Here is a 13,092-nt window from a genome sequence, read left to right as displayed (position 1 = left end):
AGAGCCTCCTTCCTCATCTCAGTATGAGCTATAGAAAAGCACCTTTCTTCCAAAACAGTTATTTATTCCAAAGGATAAAATTCATAATTTCATAAATGGGGTGTACCTCTGCTAGGACTCTTATGAGAGCTTCTCCTGCTTGTCCCACAAATCTAAAATGCTGCACTCAGTAGCTTAACTGCCTTCATTGCACCTGTGTTAATAGACACAGTTTTCAGGTTTTGGTCTTTAATGACGTAAAATTTCACAATCAGGAATTATTTCTGTTCTCCCTGTTTGCTTCAGTTCACTGAAGTTTTCAGACAAAAATGTGAGAGACACAAAGAAACAATTAGGAAAACTGTTTATAGCCTTCAGGAGAATTGTTCATTTTTTATCCCTTTTGTGGGAAAACAGATCTTTTCTCCCATATGGCACCTCAGAACAGAATTTTTGGCACTCAGACTACTATTTGCAACATATTCCTAAGTGCTAATGCATGTTGGTTTTTTTTTTCCCCCTCAGCTTTTTTTAGTTTTCTGTTGTGTCTGTTATGAACCTGAGGTGTTTTTTTGTGGGATTTTTTTGCTTTTTCGGCTGTACTGGAGTCCAGATGAGGACATGCTAACAGCTTCTCTTTGGAGGCTGTTTTTTTCTTTTTTTGTCAGAATGAGAACTATTTGTAAAAAACAGTTCATCTGGCAAATTGAGCTTATATTTTCTTTTTTACTATGAAAGAAAGGATACAGAAAGAAGTGGGGCTACATTGCCAGAGCACTGTTACTGAAGGGCATTTTTCCTTTGGAATGCCCTGCCATGATTTGGTAGTGAGCATGAAGGGTGACATGCCAGATTGCATCTAAACAGGCAAAGGAGATAAATTACTTTAGCTTAAACTATTCCTCGAACCTGAAGGCAGCAATTCCACAGCCGCTGAAGAGGAATCAGATGTAAAAAGGGAACAGTCACTAACAAAGCAAAGGATGACTCAGATGTTTCTAGTGCTCCCAAAACATTCTACAATTTAAAATATTTCAAACTTAATCCAAAGACCATTGGAATTAAAAGGAGTGGATGCCTTCATTTCAACACATCTTTGATTACATTGATCACTGTTGGTACTGATGTTTTTAAAGAAATCCTATGCAGAGTTACGCAAAATTTAATTAAAATAAGTTACCATCATTTGCCTTAAGCTGAAAAAAGGGTTTTGTGGTCCTGCCCCGCTTCTGTTCCTCTTTCCACCACCTCCCTGCACTGTGCTGGTACCAGTAGCCAGTGAGTCAGATAGTGAATCAAAGAGAGGAATAAAATATGGATTATAATCAAGCAAGAAATAAAAACCTTGGTGTTAGTTCAGTTACCATTTAGCCATATCTATGCTTGTGCTGGCATAGCTGAGGGATTAAAGCTAATGTGATTCAGAGAGATGGAAAGAAGACATCGTGTAGTTAATGACTAAGCAGTTGTCTGTAGCCCCTGAGATGTTTATAATCCCTTTCCTTTCGTGTCTGTATTAGCACATATAATAATCTTCCTATTGTCTCAGATCTGAAGACATAAAAACAATAAATCAAGAGAGACAAAGAAAAAAGTGTTAATCCAAGCAGATGAAATAAAGCAGAGAAATACTAAGAGTTACCAAGACCATAAAGTAAAACTATATCACAACTACGAGCTGGGCCCAGCTCTCCTTGTTTTCTCACATTGTTCACCTGCAAATATTTTGTTTTGTTTTTTCTTCTTCTTTGGCCTTTTATAATTTTACATAAAATGTAATCTTGTGGCTGTAAGAAAATCTTCCCCAAAAAAGTCATCTCCTATTAGGTTATCTATTTTAAAAAGTAATTTCTGTAAATCAATTCACTTTAATTACATTCATGTCTCCTGCTACATTTTTGCTAACTATTTTTATAGACAAGCATTTTCCACACTGTAAAATCATACTGATTTGAGAACTTCAGCTTGGCATGCATAAACTAGGACTTATTTGAATAACAGGTATGGATTTTAAGTCTCTTTAATACATATTGAAGGCATAAACATAAATAAATGTGCATGGCATGTCATTGATAATTGTCGATAGAGTGCGTGAGGTTGCAGAGAATAGGCACAGAGATTACTACAGGACCTTGGAGTTGTCCCAGTTTCTGTGTTTAGATGTCTACCTTCGGCATATCCCACTCATCCCACTACTGTGTGAAGGTTCCTACTTCATCCAAGACACTCAAGGGTGTGAGCAGAAGACAACTGTGGAGACAGACTTCGTTGCCAGTAAACAAGTTTCATAGTGAGAGGATGAAAAGACATGCCAGTGTGGAAGGAATGTTGTGGGAAAAAAAAGAGAGAGGAGTGTTTTTTCGGCATAGCTGTAAACCTAGGGATAAAAAACAGAAGACTAATTGGATTAAGTCTTATACAATTTTCTAATGTAATTTCCACAATAACTTGACTTTTTAAAGACTGAAAAGGACATTTGGAATTGTATAGTTTTCTAAAATAACTCCAATTTTCTGTTTGCAAGATGAACAGGAGCTTTGAGCTTTAAAAATAATGATATCAGAAAAACTCTATTATAAGGTGGGAGAGAGATTGTGAGGCTGGAAAGGATAAAACTACATCAATCCTTTCCATTTCATAGAGGGCTGGACACAAAAGTTATAACCTTTAGTAAAGCAATTTAGAAAAAAAAAATGACAAGGGTGGGAAAAAAAGCTTCTAGTGCAGCCAGGCCCGTTGGGAGGCAAGTAGAGAATGAGAGATGTCAGAGAGCCACAGCATAGATCAATATCAGATGGATTCAGGAAGGCAGAAGAGAACTGAGAAAACAGAGATGAAGAATGCGAACTGGTAAAATTTACTCTCACATGAATAATTTTCTCTGAGCTGTCACTTAAAGAAACCAACAATTCAGACAAAATGATTTTTTTTTTCTTTTGTAGTGCTAGAGTAGGAAACAGTGATGACTAATGGGACTTACAGAGTTAGGTTTGAAGACACCAAATCTCTACTAGTATTACATGCAAGTTTTCAGTGTGAAGGCTGTGAAGTTGTGTGCATCTTGAAAGGCCTAAAGCTGAGTTCAGTCCAGAAGACATTTTCAAATGAACCTGGTCTATATAGGTGTTATCACCCCACTCAGTTTATTTGGTTACACAGTCCCATTTTTTTTAATTAAGATTTTTTTTAAAATTTCTGTTTCAGATTAGTGTAAAAATATCAGAGATGTTCTACTCACAATATCTCACATTTGCAATTCTGCTTATTTTAAAATAAAAATTAAGAAAATCAAAGAGAAGGAAGTGGAAAAAGAAAAGAAAAATAACTTATCCTTTTAGCATTTTCAAATTAATTTAACTTTATTCTGGTCAATAAATGGGAAAAGTTTGTAATTGTTCTTGGACAAGATTCATCTTCACAAGTGTTGATGTTCAGTGCCATTTCAGATATTATTTGGTATCAGAGACGGCTGAAATCCAGGGCTGATCAATGGGGGATGGGATCTTAGGTAATAAACAGTTTCCAGAAGTGTCAGCTGGTGGCCAAGTATTACTATTATCCTTCATGACAAAAAACAGCAATAAAACTCAATATTAAAGCAACCTAAGACTGTGGCATCTGGTTTAAGATAACCGGTGTGGGAGCATCCAAAGTCAGTAGAGAGAGATGCTGTCTCCAGAGAAATATTCATTGCATGCTAGGTTGAGTTAAGTGCCAAAGAGAGATGGCAACCTCTCAGGGTGCTTCTCTCACAAGAGGCTGTAATGGGACCTGGATGACTAGCTTAGACATGATTTCCAGTGTTGAGTGAACTGATTGAGTGACACATATCCTATGGTTTTGTCTGTTAGTTCAATTTCCCCCCACACCTCCACCACAAAGAGTACTCAAAATGATGTTTTAAAATGAAGATGCTTGTTTCTATACATTTTCAAAAAAAAAAAGAGCAATACTTACTTCCAGTTTGCTGTTTTACTAATTTCAATTCACTGTACAAAAACTTGAGGACTGGTTTGAAAGGCTGTCCATTCTACTGCAACATCTTGTGCCTGGCTTTCATTTCACTTGTGCCCTAATCATTTCAACGTGTATATCTGCAAGGAACAGTACATTGACTAATTAATGTTTTATGTTATTAAACTGACTTTTCTTTGTAACTTCCTTCCATGGTCTAAGAACTGTATAAAATAGTAAAGAAGTTTGTCTCAGTTTAAAAAAAAAAAAAAAAAGTTGCAATGTTCTCACAAATTAAGCATAAAATTTTTAAAGACCTTTTAGCTCTGTTGAGTTAATCATATTCACCAGTAGCACAATCTGTAGGTCAGAGGTCTGTGTACTTAGTGTGAATATCAAGTTGCTGAATGCATAAAAGCTTGATTCCAAGAAGATTAAAGCTTCCTACTGTGGAAAACTACAGTGTCTAATTCCAGCAAGAAGAGCCTGTCAATAACAGAATCTGACCCTTTGCCATTTCACAGTTCACATACAGCTGCCTTGCCCAAACCCTCATTAGCCTTGCCCAGTGCTCTTTACAGAGTGTGTGCTGGAGTCTGCAGTGCCTAACAGGGAGGGAAAATATTCACAATTTTGAGCTCATGTTCAGCTTTCCAGATTTTTTTTTTTTTCCCCCCCCCCTCGTTTGTTACTTGGAATAAGGGTACCACCTACTGGCCATATATTTTTTTTGTGTGTGTGTGAAATTATCTGAAGAAATATCCTCTTTTACTTCTGCCACTTATTCCTTCCCTATTGATTAAAACAATCCAATTTCTTACCTTTCTCATCACTTCATACCCTTCTGGGCATGTGTGGATTTGAACAATGTTCTTTTTGCTTTAAATGTATGTATCAATAAAGGCCAAAGAATTTAGACAAATATTATCCAGGAGGCCAGCTGTTCTAGTTTTAGTGTATAGTTTTATTGATGCAGGTAAGCATTCATATATGAATGAACAGCTTGATTTCTCCAGGATTAGGCAGGAATGGTTTCCAAAATCATATGCTTTCCTATATAGAAATGTGAAAGAGTGCTCTTACCTCTCCCTCCTTTAAGGGCATAGGGCACAACGAAGTCTTCCTACGCATGATTTTCAGCTCAGATGTCTGACCCTGTCCTGCACAGTTTCTGCCTCTGCAGCAGCAGTAGGGCATTCCCAAACTCTTTGTCTTCAGCCTTCATTTCGCACGAGGTGTGAAGCAGAGAAGAGGAGAGGAAGAGGTGGAGCTTCATTCAGGAGTAGCAAGGGTCCACAGAGAGACTATGAAGTCCTGTAAGTGCCAGGAGGGGCATGATTTGGGTTGAGTCAGGAGAAATTCAGCAGTCCTCTTTCCTCACCCAGCACAGTCACACTACTCACTCCTTAAAGTCAGCTACATTAAATACCACTGATACTTTCCAGCCTCACATCTAAGGCCAAATTTCTGAAAGTTCCCATTTACAAGCAATTGTCCTGCCCACCTAGTGAACACAAGTCCCATAGACTCTGCAGCCACTACCTTCATACCCAAAGGCCCAGCCTCCCTTCCTTGCCATCATCCTGCTGATGCCATTCTCTTGGATTCACCCCAATCTCCCACTGCCTCAGGTGATTCTTCCTACCTCATGCCCTCCATTCTCTCCAGCCCGCTGCCATTTCTCACAAAATTGAATTTGCCTGTGCAGAAAATCTGGAATCAGGTCTGATTTGAGCCTGAAACATTTCATACAGTAAATATGGAAAACATTTAATTTAAGAAAAAGAAAATCAAGAGGTATTTTAAATGACATTTATAAGGTATTTTACAGAGAAAAATTACTGGATACTGGATATTTAATCAGGTGGAGAAAAGCATAATAAATAGCTACAAATTAACACTTGACAAATTCTAATTTGCACTGTTTATTTCTAATTTTCATCAGTTAGGCTGATTAGTCTTTGGAAAAGATGATCAAAGGTGGGAGTGAGACTATTTGTCTTTTTGAAGTCTTCAAATGGGAATCAGAAAATTAGCTATAGCCTTGATTAAATTCTCTTGTTTCCCTTGTAAAGGAAAGCAGAATCAATGATTCGATGTTTCGCTCTTCACGTATTAATTATGATTCTCTGAACTCTATCATCTACTGTTAAAAAATGTCTAAGCACCACTTTAGACCTCTAGACTACAATCCTCACACATTTGCCTCCTACAAGTCTAAAAAGCAAAGAATACACATCTATCTGATAACAATATATTCCAAAATTTTGGAACATGGATGCAAATTTTGTAGCTGACATATATTATAGACTCTTCTTGTGGGGAAATCACTTGTTTTGTTTTCTTTCTCTCTTCTTCCACTTATCCTTCCTTTATTAAACTGTTTTGAATTATTATTTTGACCCCCAAGTTTTCTTGCTTTTACTCTTCCTTTCTTCTTCTGACGTCCCACTGCATGGGGGAATCATGTGGTGCTTAGCTGCCTACCAGCATTAAACCACAACACATGGAGATAACTGAAAAAGCCATACAATAATTTTAAAAATATTGTGGGCCATACAAGAATCTCTTTTAGGAAGAAAGCAATTTTCTGAACAAACAATCAGCTGCCTAGCAATGCAACAGAACTTTAGGCAATGGAGCAATGTAATATAGCCATGTCATGTTAGTTTTAAAAAGGAAACAGAAGGACTCATTAATATGTAGAGTATTGGTCCAAAAAACACCCCATAAAGTAGATAACAATGATACTATTTTTCATTCTCTAAAGATTAACATAATTATGGTTGAAAACAGAAATTAAAGACATCTTGTTAAAAAATATCTGAAAAAGATTCATGTTACAAGACACGATTAACTTGTGAAACTCATCGCCATGTGATTGAAAAGGAATGAACAGTTGCTTACAAAACTGGCATTATTAAGTATAACAAAGCTGTTCAATATTATTGTAAGTAAGACAGATGGATTCCTTGCTTTCATAAATACCTGTGGCATTAAAATTGTACAATCTCCTGCACATTTTAGCTGCACTTTTCACTGGATGTAGGTTTCCCATTTTCTCTTGAGTAGTATAGCTTAAACCTGATCCTCTGTTTCCAGTGGAATTGGAGCCCTTGTTACACGTGCTTAGGTGCACTATGAAAATGATACCTGCTTTATATAGTATAATTATATTATTCTATGCTTTTTCTTCAAAACTGAAATTACAATAAATAAATAAAAAAGAACACTTTTAATCTATACGAGATAATGATTTTACAGAAACAAAGGCCTAATTTTTTAAAAAATTAAGTTTTAGTAAGTAGGAAGAGAGTCAAACTCTGGACGTTGATCCAAATTTAACAGCTAGCCCCTATTCTTGCAAAGGGCAGCAGCCAGGCCCATAAGCAGGTGTTCGTACGTGCCAGGTACAGCTACGAATTGTGCCATCCTGAACACAGCCTCACTTGAAAATAGCAAGCAAGAGAAACAGGTCCTATCCCACCTTATACGTGTGGCAGCCCTTATGTACATATGCCATGTTCAACATTTTACTTATGCCACTGTTGAGATCTCTTCCTCTCTGGCACAATGGAAGGGATCTGCAGCTCTACACCACTGAAGGCCCTCTCCTGCCAGCAGCATTCCCTCTGGCTTTCTAGAGACCAGAGGGAATCCTTCTATCCAGTATGACATGGGCAGTTGTTACAAAGCCGATGCTACAGTTTTATCCAAAGCATCCTATTAGGTCTGGTCAAAATGTTGTAATAAAACATTTTCCTGTCACAAAACGCCAGTTGTCTGCCCTTGGCACACTCCTGTGGATCGGCTGATCTTGCCAAAACTCCAGCAGAAACTGGCAGACAGGCTGACCACTTGGCTGTGACCATGTCACCTAGCTCAGCAGGACTCAATTCCCCTGGAAAGCTTTTTGCTGGCTTGCTGGTGTCAAAGACTGCATAATGTGTCTGGCTATAAGCCTGCTTAGATCCCTCTGCAGCCAATTCCCCAACATCTGGTGGTACCAGACATCAGTTCCCCAAATAATTGGTTGGTGGACATTTGGGATGCCTGAGCACTTGGGAGCCTAGCAGCTGGCAAAACAATAAGTGAAGACACTGAGGATCTTGGAAAAGAGTTCCAGAGCAGAATATTTAGTTCTACAATAAAAAACAGACAAACAATCATCAACATAATTATTTGGCTTTTTTCCCTAGATTTTTCTGGAAAGATTTTTTTTAAATGTATGTATTTCATTTCTAAACTTGTTGTACTCATAATATTTAATAACTTTTGTTGGTGAAAACACAGAAAGTACATATTGACCTCAGAGAGAGCACAGATACTATCAGCATATATCATGAACTCTGGTAACACCTGCATTTTCAGTGCAGTGCAAAATGAAATTTAACTCCTAAAGGGCATGGGCAGTATGACCAGAATTTTTTCCCTAGGATTTTACCCAAAATACGAGGCGTAAAAAAATAATAGCAAAAAGAAAGTAATCTTGCTACCAGGTTTTTGAAAGAGAAAGAAATCAAATTCTACCAATATATAGAATATATAGCAATAGTCTATAGCCCATATCATAAATATTGCCTCATATTTAGTACAATATTTTGAAGTATCTTATATCACCATGAGCAAAATTCTGTCTTGTTTTACAGACCAGATATTCTTAATACTGAAGTGAGTATTTAGCTTTAAGAACATCGTTAAGCCCCTTAAAATTAAATCCATTAAAATTAAATGTTTGAAGTAAATAAGCTGAATAGAGCAGTGTGGAAATTTCATATGTTTTCAAGTGATTTGATACACTTAAGAGTCCATTGAAGTCAATTAGTACTAGGAAACTAAAGCTTCCCGATTATCAAGACAGGTTAACTGCTCAAAAGCATTGGCTTTCTCTTTACTTCCACCAGATGGTGGTATATTGCAAAAAAACACACTCGTGAAGCTCCGTTTTCAACTCCTTTCCCAAAAAGCGAGGGAAATTCTTTATTAGTAAAATAACTTTCCTTCTAGTCTGTTCATTATAGTTTCAGTTGTCAGATAGCTTTATTTTCAACAGATTGAGTAGGAGAGATATTCATAGTTATTATGTTTTAACTAAATATGTTAATATATTTCTATCCCACTTTAGCAGTGATGCCTGACTACACTGTTTTCATCTATTTCTTCTTAGTAGAGTTTACTAGTTGTATTTTGTTCTCTGCCTCACCTGTAATACTGGTGCACCTTTCTGTTGGATTAAGTGCAAGGTCCTGGGAACTCCAAAGTAAGTACTTAAACTGTATTAAGATACCATGATATAACTCCTGAATATTCTGAATGCTTTGACATTAGCTCAAGAATGATTTAACTTTGGCTTAAAGATGGGCCTTGGCTTCAACGCATGAAGATTCCCACTGATCCTGAAAGAATTATCTCAGCTAACAGGTGAGCGTGTGTGCAAAGCCATGTCAGCATCTCCAGCACCTTCTAGAACTGAGTAATTCAGTAGAAACAGTGAATTTTGGAGCTCTTGCAGACTATGGGTTTTTCTTGCAAGAGCCATGGCTATTGATGGCAGGGCGTGATGTGACTCGTGATGTTTCAAGCTTTATTCTAGGTAGTTAAGGTAGTTAACACTCTTACACTTCTCCAAGTATTGTGGTATTGAATTAGAATCTGTGTATGTAGCCATTTAAGTGCATACAAGTAAAAAAAAATGCTGAAGGGCTCTCGGTTAAAACCTTTGTATTCTCATCTGAGAATACAGTGATTTTTCTTCTATTGGGAAACTCTTATTTCATCATCTGAACTAAAGCTGTATGTTACTGGTTTTAACAAAGGAAAAACTTAAAAGGCAAAATATAATGCTGTTGTCTATGCTTTATTCACTGTGCCTCTCCAGGCAATGCCTTGATACGCATTCACAAGTAAAAGGGTCCAATTTGCTAATCCTTAAGTTCCAGAGGCCGAGCTTGGGGCCCCTGGGAACATGACGCTTAACTCAAGTCCTGACACTCCGCACTAAGCTGTGTGGATGTGAAAAATAGGCTTCAAGCCTGGAGCAGGACTGTTTTCTAATTATCCTCTGTTCATGAGAAAATCAAAGTCTTAGAAGCTAAATGTAATTAAAACAGATATTCTACCCTTTGGTCCCAAACATGAAGCAGCCCAAACTCCCAGCTCTGCCATCTGTACTCTGCAGAATTCTCTGCCATGTTGACTGCTGCCTCCTCACCTACCTGCTCGCTGATAACATGGATCATTGTAAGACCACTCATCATGAACAGCAGCTCATTATTTGGTCTCCTTACCCTTGGTTACAAATTGGCTGATGTGACATGGGTACATGCTGAACTGGCGACGTTCTCTTACAAAAGCTTCTTGTATTGCCAGTAATCTCCTCAAGTCCACAGCAAGAACTAATCTACCTCACCCAAAAAAAGAAGATGAAGGGAAAATGCATGTTTTTGTCTGTTAAAATAAAATGTTCCCCATAGACTGGGGAGAAACTGGAGCACAAGAGTTACGGAAACTTTTGTAATTTACTAATAGCTTTATTTATCCCTGAAAATGGGCCTGAAATATTGTTAGAGCAGGGAATTGGATCAAAAACCTACCAATAATTTTCAAGTGGCAGTTTATGGTTTACACACTGCCTCAATTTGTAGGTTCTCAGCTTGAAACAGTTCAGAAAAAAAAGCAGCATGCAGAAAGTACCATTTGCTAAAAGGCAGTCTTGATTAACATGGTACAAATCAGGCATACAGAGCTATTAGCACCTTCAGAAGAATTGATTCCGTACTTTAAAACAGGTCAAATAGTGTCTGGTTGCAACAATAAGGTCTAAGATAGTGTTGCTTACTCGGTTGCTGTAAAACAAGGAAAAGAGCATTATTCTTAGAGTCTCTCTCTCCCCCTCCTCCTGGCTTTCTCCTTCTGCCCATAATATTCACCAACTTACCACTATCTCCTTTTTTGTTAAAGACTTAAAGGAAGAGTACACATCTACCTGATAACAATATATTCCAAAATTTTGGAATACGGATGCAAATTTTACAGCTTCAGTCTCCAGTTCCAAAATTAAATCAAATCCTGAACTTTCTATTGATAGTGTATAAAATCTGATAAAAACATCAAAAGTAATCATAAACACTTTTGAAAGGAAAATTGTGATTGCCAGCCCAAAACTTCAATAACACATTTTTTGCTAGTAACAGAATTACAAATGTAAAGTTGATCTCTTTTAGATTCATGATTCACCCAGGAACAATGGATAATCTGTAAAATGAAAAAGAAAGCAATACTCATGCCACGATAACAAAGATAAGTTAGAGAAGGGTGAGTAGTTTGTTTGTACAGATAGACTACTCAAAGTACATACACTCCAGCACATCCACAAATACTTATTGAATCAAGACCTAAATATTGCAATATATGCAATATTCTGTCACATACTGTAAGTCAGCTTCCCTTTTAGAGAAAGATTTCAAGTTTCCTGTCATTTTTTCAGTGACAAAAATTTTCAAATCAACATATATAAATAAGCTTGTTCTTAATCTCTCTGTGGCCATAGCAGTTTCACAGAACATATCCTTTGAAATAAAAATTTAATCTTTAATCATTTTTCCACACTCTGCAATTTCTTTTTCAACACTTCCTTATGTAAATTGCCTTTGAGGTTTTCTTTAGCTGCAGATACATAACACACTCATAGCCACATACTAGTACTTTCTATCAGATCTGAGAATCTAATTTTTAATTCAATAAATATAAACTTACTGCTAAAATTTTACCTTATGTCCATTTTATCCTACATGTTATTTGTCTTCCCTTTAAATTTCCAAAATATTTCCTAAATCTTTGATAGCTCTCTCAAACATTCACTCAATGAATATCTCACATGGCACTGCAAAAAATATTTTCTATGACACCAGATAACAGGACCAGTAAGGTGATTATTACTTCAAATCTTGCATTATTCTTTTTCACCTTTGTTTCAGGGAGCTAGTTCTTTTGCCGGCTCATATTTTTCATCTGATGATGATCATTGTGTAGGGAGAAGCTTCTGTCACTCATTAGAGGCTCAAACCAAGACTCAGCTGGCATCTTTGTAACTCTCAAAGCCTAAGTGTTCAGTCCAAGGTAGATTGTTTGCTTACAGACAGGTAATTACTGACACAGGATTTCTCCCCTAAAGTGCCTCTCTCTTCATTAGGCATGGAGGAAGTCTGCATAACTAGCTTAGACCTAGATATCTGACTTTCAGGTAGTTACAGCTACATGAGATGAATTCCACAAGAGAAGTCTATAATATTTGTCAGCCTGAAATTGTGAAGGATTGAACTCAGTGACCTGGATGGTGTCTTCTACTTTTATTATCTTTCGTGTCACTTCACATCAAATTTCAAAACTTCCTTTTATAATCCCTGCAACATCAGGATGTTCTTGAGGAATTACAGAGGAAAATCCATTTTGCAGAGTAACACTGATCTCCTGTAATTTAAAATGGGCCAAGTTTCTAGAGACCAGTTAAAAAAAAGTAAGTGCAGTAAGAACCCATGTATCAGTTACTCTTCTCAAAAAACAAGATTAGACTCTGGCTTGTGCACTTCTGTATTCTGCTGCTGACTGGGTGCTATTTCAATAAGAAAACTGAAATACTAGTTCTCACAGGTCTGATTTCTGCAATCCCAGGACAGGTAAGAGCCTGCTGTTTCTTGTTCTTGGAAGAGGATGGACATAAGGTTATTGCACTCAGTGTCAGAAAGCAAGCAACTTTAAAGGATGGCAACATCTTTTTAAAGTTTACGTTACATTATGTGGAGAGCAACATAATATCTCTCTCCCTGTTTTCTTCATTTAGCTTTAATAGCAACCATTTTCCCTATTTTTTTTTGGGGTCACCTATGCTATTTTAGCCGATCATAGCCGATCATCATTTCCAGCTTCCAAAAGGCTGCCCTCCTAACACCTTTGCAATATCTGGGGGTTTTTATATGTCTGCTTCTCTCTTAGAAGTCTGAGGCTTCTCTGCCAATCAATCACATCTTTTCCTCTTCTCCCACTCCAAATTGTGTGTCAGGTTCAGCTCCACTGTGACTGTACAGGACATGGAACTGATTTTGTGAATGTTGGAAGGTGACCATCAAGCATACTACCCAGTTGTGCAGCTCACACCCACAC

The sequence above is a fragment of the Nyctibius grandis genome, chromosome 5, assembly GCF_013368605.1.
Source record: "Nyctibius grandis isolate bNycGra1 chromosome 5, bNycGra1.pri, whole genome shotgun sequence".
NCBI classification, from domain to species: domain Eukaryota; kingdom Metazoa; phylum Chordata; class Aves; order Nyctibiiformes; family Nyctibiidae; genus Nyctibius; species Nyctibius grandis.
Note: the sequence above shows the minus strand (reverse complement) of the source record.